The sequence below is a fragment of the Lepeophtheirus salmonis genome, chromosome 13 (genome assembly GCF_016086655.4).
Source record: "Lepeophtheirus salmonis chromosome 13, UVic_Lsal_1.4, whole genome shotgun sequence".
Taxonomy (NCBI): Eukaryota; Metazoa; Arthropoda; class Copepoda; order Siphonostomatoida; family Caligidae; genus Lepeophtheirus; species Lepeophtheirus salmonis.
In genome coordinates, this window is record NC_052143.2 from 40,263,850 (window position 1) to 40,277,201 (window position 13,352).

General features: G+C 29.2%; 1 protein-coding gene across 1 annotated transcript in view; it reads left to right on the forward strand.

Annotated features, from left to right (window-relative positions):
• Window positions 1-2,416: 2,416 nt before the first annotated feature.
• The window catches only part of Sur (Sulfonylurea receptor), a 128,684-nt gene continuing 117,748 nt past the window's right edge, over window positions 2,417-13,352 (forward strand). The window contains exon 1 of the mRNA XM_040724140.2: window positions 2,417-2,565. The gene's annotated coding sequence lies outside the window, so the exon portion shown is untranslated. The remainder of the gene's footprint in view (window positions 2,566-13,352) is intronic.

Sequence of the window (13,352 nt, forward strand, 5' to 3'; positions counted from 1 at the left end):
AAATCCACAAATTAAGTAGTCTTTTTTTAAGTATAATCCTACAGACGTCACTGTAAAATGCATGTATCATTCTTGGAAATAAGAAATAAATAATAAGAATTAACCCAAAATAAGTTATATGTAAGCAATTCCATATTGGCACTATGTTTCCGCATGTTGAACGTAATATGTATTTAAACAGTACTATCCAAATTAGTTTAATCACAAATTGATAACACTAAGCAACAATATTTTTGTGTGCACTCTGAAACCCACATTTATTACTATTATTAAAGCCGTGGAACACGAAAATGACTTTTATTAGCTTTTCAACCTCTAAAAGTTTGGCTTTTAAAGCCTTCTATAAAAAAATTCGTTTCAGTCCCATATTTTGGCATGAAAGACCTATATAGATGAAAATCAAAGTAAATATCAAGCTGATATAAAAATTCAGTATATGAAAAACGAATTATTTATTAATTTATCTTGACTACAATTAATAAAAAGTGTATATAACCACTAAAAAATCGATTAAAATGAAGTACCTTGCTTAGAAGCAAATATCATTTTTATTTTTCCATCAAGTGTTTTATATCCTAGCAGAAGTTATAGAATAGACCTTGGATTTCAATGTTCTTAAAATTGCATTCAAAAAAGGTCGATTTTGATTTTTTTTGGTCTATTTTATGTATTATAGATGAAGGATTTTTTTATAATATAAGCTATTTAGGATGCGTGTTAATATATTACAATATATTTCCGCGCGAGAAAATGGAATTGGTAATATATCTATCAATTTATCAATGAATTTGAACTTGAAGTAATTATAAACTTGTTTTAATCCCCTAAAATCTAAATTTTTAATCATATCAGTATATATTACGTTTGAAAAACGCTTGAAAAGAGTTTAATTATTTTTTTTACGGAATATTACCGTAATCGATATTCATCGTAACCTAACCAGCTTATATTATAAAAAAATCCTTGATAAATATTCTACGGCTTAAATAAGAATAATAATTGCAGGCGCTCCAAGACATTCATTTTGTTGCATATTGTTATCAATTTTTAGTAGAACCCGTAATTTATTTTTGATTGTATTATAATATATTTATACATTGGGTACTTATACATTATAATGTGCCACTTAATACTTATCAACAAGTAATTTTCATCAAAAAAAAGTCAAAAGTTATTAAGTTGCTAAAAAATGAAAAAATATATCCCAGTTGACGAAACCCCAGTAATATGGTGGAGGAATAATTTAATTAAATTTAGTAATATTTCCGAATTAACTTCACGATACCTGGCACCTACATGTACATATGTATCAGTTGGGTTAATTTTTCGACAGCTGGCGATATTATGACTGCTAACCGGAATTGTTTATTACTAGAAAATGAGACTAGCTCATTATTTTTTTTAAATACAATTATGAATAATAGTACTATGTAACCGGCTTATATTGTGTATCAAACAATGTGGTTTTTTAGTGAAGTTAAGTAAATTCAAGAATAATTTATTTGTACAGAAAATAAATCATTAAAGGATTAAATATCGAAAAAACTCAACAAACTTTATTTAATAAATTAAAAAAATAATATTTACCTTTATACCGTATTGAAGCGTGTACTGTAAAGAGTGTACCACAGTTCGTAAGAAACCATGATTTTAATATGCCTTCTCACCCTTAGGGCGATTTCTGAAGATAATTTAGTTTGTCGACAACTTCCTGATTAATTTTTAATGATATTTCTAACTATAAGTTCATTCCTAACCCTCCAGATAAGACTACAACGACAACCTCTTTTCTTTTTTGTGGCTTCTATTTTCCACTGAAGAATATTTCAGTCTAACCTAAACAGCTGAACTTCATTTCTTAGAGTATTGTGCCAAAAAATAAATCTAACAGGATTCTTAAAAAAAAATGCCTACAAACCCTTTTAAATTTTCATTTTCAATCAATTTCTATTTTATCCTTTTGAACACCCGTTTTAAATGATCTCGGAGAATTTTGCTCCACTAATAGAACCAGTATGAGAATACCTACATTGAAAAATATAAATTTTTACACTAACATATAGACGCTAGTAAATCATGAATAACTGCTTTCTAAATGCAACAGACATAAACCCTGTTGAATTTAAATATTTTTCAATAGATATGATATTTATACCCATGTACTTATCTTCATATGTAGATAACATCATGAAATAAAATGATAAAAAGGAAATCTCATAAAACAAATCCATAAACAGTGTTGTGTATTTACTACTTCAGAGAAAGTTATACTTCTATCCCCGTCACTGCCAAACTACTCCTATTCTTATTCTTATGTTTATTATTTTCTCTTTCTTCAACGTTTCCCTCCCTCCGCTTGTATTTGCCGATGGAAAGAGCGTTCTTACCTCTAGGAAGAAGAAAAACATGATAATTTAGTCATTTTGTTCTCTCACTACTGTGTTGATGTTGAAACTAAATTGGAAATCAAATTCGTGTATGTCCATCTTTTGTGTTCTTCTACTACAATGTGCTGATGAATGACTCAAGTTTGTTAGTATTTAGAAAGCTCAGGATTTTTGAAACGTAAGATTGTTATTAATTTTAATCCCAAACGATTTAACAATTAATATTTGTCAAATTAAACGTAAAAATACTTACAATGAAAAAAATGGAGCCATGATGATGGTTCACTACTAAATACTAATATAACTAATTAAGTCTGAATGTGACTTAATTAACTAATCATATTCAGCCTCTAATTTACGTCATAAGTAAATAATATAATTCCAGTTTTTGACAAGTCATTTATTACATACCTATATCTATTATACTGGGTAAAACAACGAAATCCGGTGCTGTTGATCTACCTACTTTAAATTAACATAAAAATTTTATTTTGTAAGATTAATTCAAAAAACAATAATTGAGCAGCATAAACATTCACTGAGACTAGTTTTAAGTCGATGTGCCCTCTGTCGGTCTCTATAACGGCCTCGATCTAGGGTCTTAAGCCGGGAAAAGTCCCTGTAAACCAGAATACAATTGAAATTACTGCATTCCAGACGATAGAATTGATCAGGGGATTTTTTTTCCTTGTGGGCACCTCCAGTGACTTTTTATTAAAAGTAGCTTCACATAAAATATTATTTTGTATTCATGAAGTGGGAGCTAGGAAGCTAAATATGATGGAATATCCAGTCGTAGCAGTGATCTTAGAGCCAATCCCAATTAGTTTTGGAGGTTTGGTAGGGGGCAAAGTCCTGTTGCAACACTTTTTGTATGGATCCCTGTCATCTGTGAGACCTACATTTCTAATATTCATATTATTGTTATCCAAAATTTTTGCAAAAGTGCACCTTTGTTCTCCATCTAAAAATGTAATTGAGTTAACATTTTATACTCTCGACTCCATAGCATTGTTTTGGCTACTAAGTGAAATACTACAGCACAAAAATAGCATAGAACAATTCCTTATCATATATTTCAGAATAATCCAAGAATCTGTGGTGCGATTGTTACACCCTATACATCCGTTCAAAATGTATAACAACTAATAGAAGTATTAAAAACATGGGCTCTGATAGAAAAGTAATTATGTATAAATTAACAAGAATTGTAAGTGTGACAAAGAACTCTGTCTTCTCTAATGATAATGTACATATGAAATACAATACTTTTTATATACATATGGAAAGAACTTTTAAAATCTCACTTTATTCTGGGAAATGAACAATAACATATGAGCACTATTCCTGAAATAAATGAAACTTTAGTCTATAAATTTGACCAAATCATTTCATTAGCGATACGAAAATCCTAAAAGTAATAAACACCATTTTTTAATCAAAATAAAAAGTAAATGATAAGGAAGGGGGGAGAACGATAGTCAAAACGTGAAATGTACCAGGTATGTGCCTATGAAAAGATACCTTTTTTTTAAATTTTGAACGTTTTTTGTGAAAAAATGGTTATAAATTTAATTTTCAATGTATGCATCTTGGTTAGCAACACATTTTCCCCATCTTTCAGGCTATTTATGGATGCCTTTCCAAAAAAATTGTGCATGAGCAAGAGGTTCCCAGTTGTACGATTCAACAAGCTGGCACGTGGCTATGGAAAGATGAAGTAGTGCATTATCATCAAGGAAAATTACCTTGTGTTGCCTGACTTCATATTTTGGGCGTTTTTGGCATATAGCTTGGTTCAAATCGGCCAATTCTTGTTGGTAGATCTCACCATTAATGATTTTTGTAGGTTGTAGAAGGTCATACCAGATGACACCACACTGGTCCCAAAACACACACAGCATTGCCTGAGCATGAGCACACCAAATTTGCTGCTTCTTTGATTATATTAAGTTGTCCATTAAAATCTGAACACTTTGAAATATAAACTTCTACAAGATAAATTTTATTAATTAAAAATAGAATTTAACATAATTAATTCTACAAAATAGATGTGTGTCTGATGTATCTTAACCATAAATGTAGCTACCCTTCGACGTATTGATGGCATCAAGAGGGCGATGGAAGGCCTGGCAGCTGTTGCAGATGTAGTTTTCTGTCATGGCGTCCCAGCGTTGGCTGATAGTGGCTTTGAGAGTCTTGGTGTTTGAATCACGTATACTGCAAGGCTTCTCTTCTAACGGGTGGCCTATCTAGTAGTTGCATTTTAAACTACCACTTTTTTGACGTTTGACAGCTGTAGTAACATTCTCATTGTGTCTAATATTTTGTAAAAGGTCTCCGGTTTACAAAATGGTTAAGTTTATGTAAAAAAAAGGGAAATACCGAAGTCTTACTTCCAAAATGGAGAATCTTCAAACGAAACTGCAAGAAAATTACGTTGGTCGAAATAAAGCGCCTTCTAGGCAGTTTGTGGATAAATTTGTGAAGCGTGTGCGCGAAACTGGTTCTTTAATATATAAAACAATGCGTTCCCGTGTTCGTCAAGTACACTCAATCGAAATCATTGCCGAAAGTGAAAAAACGAGCAAGGAGCTGCCGTTACGGTCAATGATGAGCGCTAGTGGCCCATGTTGGAAGATTTTTTGTTTCCCCAAATGGAAAAGGAAGACATCGACGATATTTGGTTCCAACGAAATGGTGCTACATGCCACATAGCTAACGTTACAGCGGATCTTTTGCGCACTGTCTTCTAAAATGGCATCATAAGCCAAAACGGCAACGTTAACTGGCCACCTCGTTGCTACGATTTGACTCCGTTGGACTATTTTTTGTTGGGAACCGTCAAGGATAAATGTTACGTCAACCATTTAGAGACGATTGACGATTTGAAAAACGAAATTGGAGTCACTATTGCAGCTATTCAAGCTCACACAATCGAAAATGTATTGAAAAATTGGGTCGACAGAATGGGCTACTGTAAGGCCACCCACGCCGGCCATATGAATGAAGTGGTGTTTCATCATTAATCCGAATCTTCAGGCTTTCAAATAAATAAATAAAATTTGAAAAATATCCATCTGTCTTTTTTTTTATAGCAATATCCAAAAAAAAAAGTTTCGTGGGCCACTCTTTACTTGAACCCATATGGTGTAGTCGAGAGGGTTGGTATCAGGGCTCAAGGGGGGCCGATGGTGTTAAAAAGAGTTATATTTGTATCAATTTATTATTTTAAAAAAATCATTTTTTGAAAAAGGTTTGAAAGGTCAAACCTTTAGGCTGAAAGTTTTAATGGTCATTTTGATGTTCTACAGCTTAAGTAAAAATAATAATAGTGGGTTCTAGCCTAAGGGCGCTACAAGACTTTCATTTTGTTGCATAGTATTATCAATTTTTAATTTCCTTTTGATTGTTTTATAATATATTTATACGATATGTATTTTAATATTATAATTTGCCACTTAATACGTATCAATTAATTATTTTCATGAAAACAAAATCAAAAGTTAAAAAATTCGACTATTTACGGTTTCACTTACATAATAAAGTGCATTTTAGTTGAAGGCAGTACCATCTTTGGGGCTCATTGTTGATACTTTTACCACATAAAATGAACAAATTGCAATAAATCTAGATCATCATCAAATGACATTAAGAATAATAAAATAACTTAATAACTGCAATTAATAATATGCCAATGATAAACAGTAATATTAGAATTCAGTCAAAGTAATATTTATGCACTAAAAATCTCTAAAAATGGCAGGAGTAAATCATTCTATGGAATTAAAAACCATTTTTTTGGATAATTTGAGAAAAATATCTTATTCTTTCCATTCTAAAAGTTAATTTCGATCTACAATATCGAAATTAAAGTTTATATTGTTGCAATAACAAATTTGTAATACATTTTAGGATGAGATACATAATAAAAATAAACAATAAAGGAAAATAATTTTGACAGAAGGTTAAGTTGAAATATTTATATTTATTGATCCAATTTTGACATCCAATAGTCCACTATTATCTTTAAATTAATGAGAGAAGCGATTTTATTCATATAAAACTTGAATGTTTATGCTCTCAAAATAACCAACATCAACAATGATGACATTACACGAAAACGGTTTATTCAATTATATCCTGATTACTATCCCTCTAAATTATTCATTTAAAGTACTGTATCTTATTTTTTGCCTATAACTGGTACAATAGTCTTGTACAAGTTACAACTTGTGCAAAATTGCAAATTCTACACGAAATGTATATATATTGTAATCTACATTAATTTAGAAACAATGTAGAAGGGAATTGCTTAACTCTTATTGGGTGAGAAGACTTTCTCACCATATCTTTTACAGAATAAATATAATTATATGAAAAATTAGTTATTTTCTGATTTTTATTTTTTTCATCATAAAACTCTATTTATCCTCAGCACAAATCCAATCCTTATTTATAAGATTATCATCCTATAAATATAACTGTGTACACAATATCTACATTGTCTCTATTTTTCTGAAAGTATTTTGTAAGTGAGCTTCATTTATGCAACTTTTTATCAAATAAATGATCAAATACTTCATTACTAGGTATGGCCAAACCTTTCAGAAATATTCGATATACATCTGGACTCCCGAATCCTTCGTCGTCAGTATTATTTGATTATTTAAATTAGAATCTTGAATTTAAGGATATTTAATCATTCTTTCCTTTTCATCCGGAGACGTTTTCTTATTTGTAAAACCTATTTCTAATTAATGAATAAAGCATTTATTTTGTATACTTTCTATTTTTTGTATTAGACAACTTTATTTCACACTTTTTTTGTCTTATCGATCAAAATGACCCGTTTTCAAGTTTAACATACGAAAAATACCTCTTATAGACATTTTTAGACTTGAAATTTCTTGACTTTTCCTAGATAGAACCTAAACATTTGCAAAAAAAAAATTTATCATTTTTTTATTTTCTTATTTTAGCTGAAATTGTCTTTTGTATATAGATTGTCCTACGGTTTATTTTGACCCAGTTATTATACAATACTTTTAAAATTCTAACAAACTTTAAAAAATCATATACATATGTAGGAAGCCCCAAATAATATTTTTATACGTATATTCTTGTAGAGACCAAATATGATCATTTTGGTTAGAGAATGAGCCATTAAGAGTATATTTAGAGCCGAAGATATTTGAAACCCAATATGTATGTACATGAACGTTATCCTAATTACGTCTTCATACACTGACAAAAGAACATCCAAATACTCAATAGCTCAAAAGTAACCTATTAAAAATTCTTGGATGAGGGAGAATTGGAAGATCTCAAGTTTGAAGAGGATGTGTCAGAAGAATATGATGTTGTTGATTACTTGACTCATTCTCCTATGAAGAAGACATTTGAAGCATTGAACAACAGAACTACATATTCATAATTCAAGTTAGAGGGATTACTAGTACATGAAAGAAACACTTTAATGATAAGCTGTTTAAAAATTTGGGGGACCTCAATATTAAAGGGAAATAAGCTTATTTCAAATATCTAAAAACCTTAGACACAAAAAAAAATTGGTATCTCTAAGGATGCGAACAGGGAAAATAACTGAAGATCCCATCCCAAAGAAATAGCTGAAGAAGCTTTAGTTATATGGCTGCCCTGATTGCTCTTACGAATTTTACTACAATTAGCGCCTCAAAAAAGATCCTTTAAAATGGAAACCATCTTTACAACGCTAATGTGAACGTAAATATGAAAAGACAGATAATCAGATTTAAAATAAATTTAATGGTATAGACGACCCAATTACATAAATTGAGATTTTTAACTTTATCTGAAAGTTCAATAAAAAATACAACTCTCAAGGGCCCTCAAGTCTTCCCTTTGAGTTTTATAAATATTTGAATAACCAGCTAGCCCCTGTTTTTCACGCAGTATATGAAGATATATTTAAAAGAGGATTCATTCCAAATTTCATCAGCACCAAATTTCTGAATTTGATACTAAAGAAAAATCGTTGAAGGGAAGAAATAAAAAAAATCAAAGACATATATCTCTTCTTAATCCTTTCTACAAAGTCCTTTAGGGTGTTTTATATAATAGATTAGTCAAATTAATTTATCCAGTCCAAAAAGGTTTAATGAAATCAAGGCTCCAACAAAATATTCATCACTCAATTTCAGATGCCGTTGATTGTTCGAAAAATGAAGATTTTGTTGCACTTATGTTTGACTTTAAAAAAGTATTTGATACTATCTCCCATTAATTCATAATTTGGCAACTATATCAATATGGATATCCGGATGGATTTATTAAAAAAATATTTGCCATAATAAGGAACTCTTCTTTGAAAATTGATATATCAGTTACCAAAAAAACGTTCTATTCCCATAAAGGTGCCCAAAAAGAAGATCCTCTATGTCCAAATCAATTTATAACTGTTATAAATTACATTTATGAGAAAATCCATAGTGACCATAGAATTAAAGGAATTAAAATAGGGAACATGTAGATGAAATGTCTTTTATACGCAGATGATCTGACGCTTTTCTGTAGAGGAACTAGAGAAGAAGTGCTACAATCAACTGAGACCTCTATTGAAACGATAAAGGGGTTTGGAAAAACACAATTACTTGCCAGCTGTGGGGACTACCTGAAGTTACATTTACAAAATATTAATTCCACCCAGTCAATATTACTTCTTGGAATTATATATCCACTAAGACGAGTATCGCTGGAATTAAAAATGAAGAATATATAAAAGAAAAATTGGAAATAAGTGTCAAAGCCCCCCTTATGCGCTTTAAAAAATAAAACCTAATTATTTAAATGTCCCGCGGATAATAATTTTACAGATCCTCCAACTCCGCCATATATTGCACTCGATAGTTCTCTAAAAAATTAATAGCAGAAGCCTTCTCCAACGGCTATGCCGTGGAACACCCCTTTATTTTAGTTCAAAGAACAATAAATCGATTGGAACTAGAAAGATATATGAAAAGAGTAGACCAAATAATAATTTTCAACAACTCCTCCGAATTAGATAATTCAAATTGGATTTGTTTAGGGAAAAAATCGTTTTTGTAGATTAAAAATTGAAGTGTTTAAATGATTTTCATATTTTGCACAAATGAAAACTCAAAGGTTTAATTAAAATTCGTTTAAGTTATTAAATATTATGTCAAATAAATGCTACTTTTTAAGAATTTTGTAGAAATCACCAATAACGAATTAGATAATCAACTAATTATCCACATTTTACCAGTTAAATAAGTTCTTTATTATATCAGTCTATTAATGAAAAATTATAAAAATAAAAACCCAATTTATGAAAAAATCACGAGTTATTAAAATATTTAAACTAAATTTATTCAATCTATAGACGATTGGGGACAATATTTAGCTATGTAATACAAATCTTAAAATTTGTATTATCATTTTTAAAAAAATGGTTACGGAATTTATTTTATTGTCTTTTGAATAAAGAAAATTATGTTGCTAGACCCTGTATAACATTACTATCGAATACAAAACTTAGAAACTAATTTTACACGATATAATGTAAACAATGTTTAAAGTCCACTTATTAGTGGTTTCTTAAAGTTCTAAATACTATTCTCTTTTGGATCAATAGGAATTATTATTATTTAATACAAAATGCAAACGTTATAAAAATCAATTATAATTCCCTTAGATTGATTGATTCACGTAACATTTAAAAAAAAAACAATGATAACATTTTTAAAAGTGAAAGCCGTAGTATTTTATGCAATTCTTACGTAGAATATTACTCATATTAACGCTCGTTAATGCATTGATCATGACTCATTACTTTTATTAATAAAAAGCTTATTATTTAGGGCTAGTCATTAGAAAGCCATTTTAGGGATTTTCTAGATATGTGCAATGTGAACGGATTTTCATATTCTTAAATGATTTTTTGATTAAAAGTCCTTTTTTTGTTTTAAAAAGTAAAGTCATGACTATGAGTCATACGAAAATTCTGCTAAATTGTTGTTCAAGTTAACAAAAATACTACTTGTTTTTCACTTCAACAATTTTGAAACAAACTTATGCCTTTTTTTTCAGCATTAATTGGCTTTGTATAATTTATTTACATTTACTAATTATAATAATTGTTTTCTAATAGTAAGAAAAATGTGTTAATGAATTTAGTAAAAAAGCATGGAAAAAATAGACTAAAATTTTAAGTGGATAAAAGAATACCATTCAATAAAATCAATCAAGACGTCAAAGAAGACAATCACAACTTATATCAAATAAAAAAAACCACATAAATCTATAATATAATTAACGTTGATGTTAAAGTTCCCAGAAATAGAGTTTGGTGTAATAAGTGTATTTTTACGTTTGAAAGCTTATTGTATGAAATAGACTGAAATTTTCCAATTATTTATGTTTCCATGTTACCATTACATGTCTTAGGAACAAATTTCATTAACACAGCATTAACATGTAATTTAAACATTTTCTAGAAAATTTCAATTAAAAAAAGATTAATCTATCCTACCTTTTCGTTCTTTACCAAAAAAAAAAAAAGGATACTTCTTCAAAAATAATTATAGCTTATTGTCATCTAAAGGTTTTTACCTAAATTTTTATACAAGAGTTTCATATGTTTAAGTTTTCCTACTTGTGTATAGTGTCATTTAAAAAAAAAAGAATAGTTAATTTTGAAACTAAGTTTTCCCTGATTTTTTTTGTTCCAAGAAAAATTAAAATTTTAATCCAAATTGAAGAAGTAAAGGTTAAGGAGAAAGTTATGAATTAAACAGGAAAAGAGATTGAAATATTTGACGATAAAGCATTTTCACTGACTTCATAAACTTTATTTGATTTAATTGACCAGTCATCTTTGGGTCTCAAAGTTGATGTTTTTAAAACATAAAATGAACAAATTTGCAATAAATTTTGATTAAAACCCATCAAATGGCTTTCAAAAACAAATATCTAACAACTGAATTGAATCTTAGTTGAATTAAATCATAGTAAGTTTTACTGAAAATCCTTTCGAAATAAAACTGATTCCTATAAAAGAAAACATTTCAATGGCAAAAAAATTATCATCTCAAATTATGATGGGTTTAAAATGCTTTATCTGCACTATTTTAAACTTTGGTCTTGGTCCTTGTTAGGAGTGATATTTTTTGCACAGTAAAATTACAGTTTTATTATCCTTTCAGCTCTACAAAAGTTATATGTCTGAAGTTTTAGGACAATAAACGTGGACACTTTTCAAAATAGATGGTTAATCTTGAGATGGTACCAAAATTTTGTCTCCTTAAATTAATTGATGACAAGTTATACTATCTCACTGAAATTGAATATAAAATTTGACCAATAGAAATACTTTGTCAATCATGATTGGAAATCAAAAAAGAAACCGTCATATCCTGATATCAAGAAGAAAATTAACCTTCTAAAAATTATCAGAACTTATCCGTAAGAGTGAGAATCTATCGAAACAGCTTTAAGTTAATTAATGGTATGGCTCATTCAATTGTAATTAGTCTTAAAATAACGAGAACAATTTTAAAGGCAGATTTTAATTTTAATTGTTACAAAATCAGATACTAAAATGCATTTTTTTACGATTCCAAAAGGAAAAGAAGAGAAAAAATTCTTAACTTCCGTAAAAAAGTTATGCAAGATGGTATTTTGTTTTCTGTGAAAAAACTTTTCCCCGTGGAGGCTATTTAAAATAATCCAGGACAGAAGGTTCCAGAAAATATTAACTGGACATGTCAAATCTCCATCTGTCATGGCCTAGACAGCAATTTGATAAAAGGGAAGAGACAATCTTTCACTGATTTTTCTCGATCAAGGAGTAAAAATAATTTTTAATAATTTTTAGGCATGTTATGTATAAGCTACAGCTTGTACATAACATGCCTAAAAATTACATAATTATAGATTTATATTGTCTAATGTTTGGCATCTATTAATATTTTGCAGTATTATTTTATAACGGAGCTCATATATGGGTATGAATAGAGTACAAAAATCAATATTTATCAATAATATATCATCATGTTATTAAATTCATGAAGATGTATAAACAAAAAGAACTTTCATTGAAAAGCAGATATTTGATGTTAGTACTTTCAAAACATCAACAACTCGAAACTATTTTTTTGTCATATATCGATTTTCTGCTTATCTCACTCCCTTTTTATTTTTTTGTCGGGAGTGGTTCCCCACAAGTCACCTGACATAATGCTGTGAACAATCAACTTAGTGGTCTGTCGAATTGAGACGAGTTAAACTGAGTCAAATCATTAAGGATCAACTCGAATAAATAAATTAGAAAAGGAAGAAAAGAAAGAGGAAATATTAACCCATTATTTAAAAAAAAAAGTATATCGATGTTGTTTTTTTAACAGTGCCCACAGTGTTTATTTATAGGTTTCTATCAAACAGATCATATCTTGATTCATGGTAGAAGTGTATTTTAAAGAAAGTGCAGGATTTTTTCTCATTGAACGAAAATGAAATATATTTCTATACATATATCGTAGATATGGTGACTAAAATTGTGATCTACCAAACGGTCGAGCAGGGGGCAAAGGGAGATCTCTGACAGTTAGGGTTTTTAATGGGACGGAACAAATCAAGTCACTTAAAAAAGTTCACTTGGGACAGATCTCAAAGAAAAATTAGATTTAGATCGATCCCAAACGAAAATTTGGTCTGGATCGATCTTACAAAATAATTTATGGGCGCCAGCATGATTATATATATATATTTGTGTTAGTGTGTGGGCTTAGATAAGGGGTTTTAAAAAATTATAATATTAATTTTTTTTCGATGAAAAATTCAAAGATGATTTTTATTTTGTCATTTTGTTAAAATTTATTTAATAAGTTTTGTTAAGAGCTATAATTTGATACAAAAGATTACTAGTTTTTAGTAAAAACAAGAAAGATTAGATTTACTATGTATTAA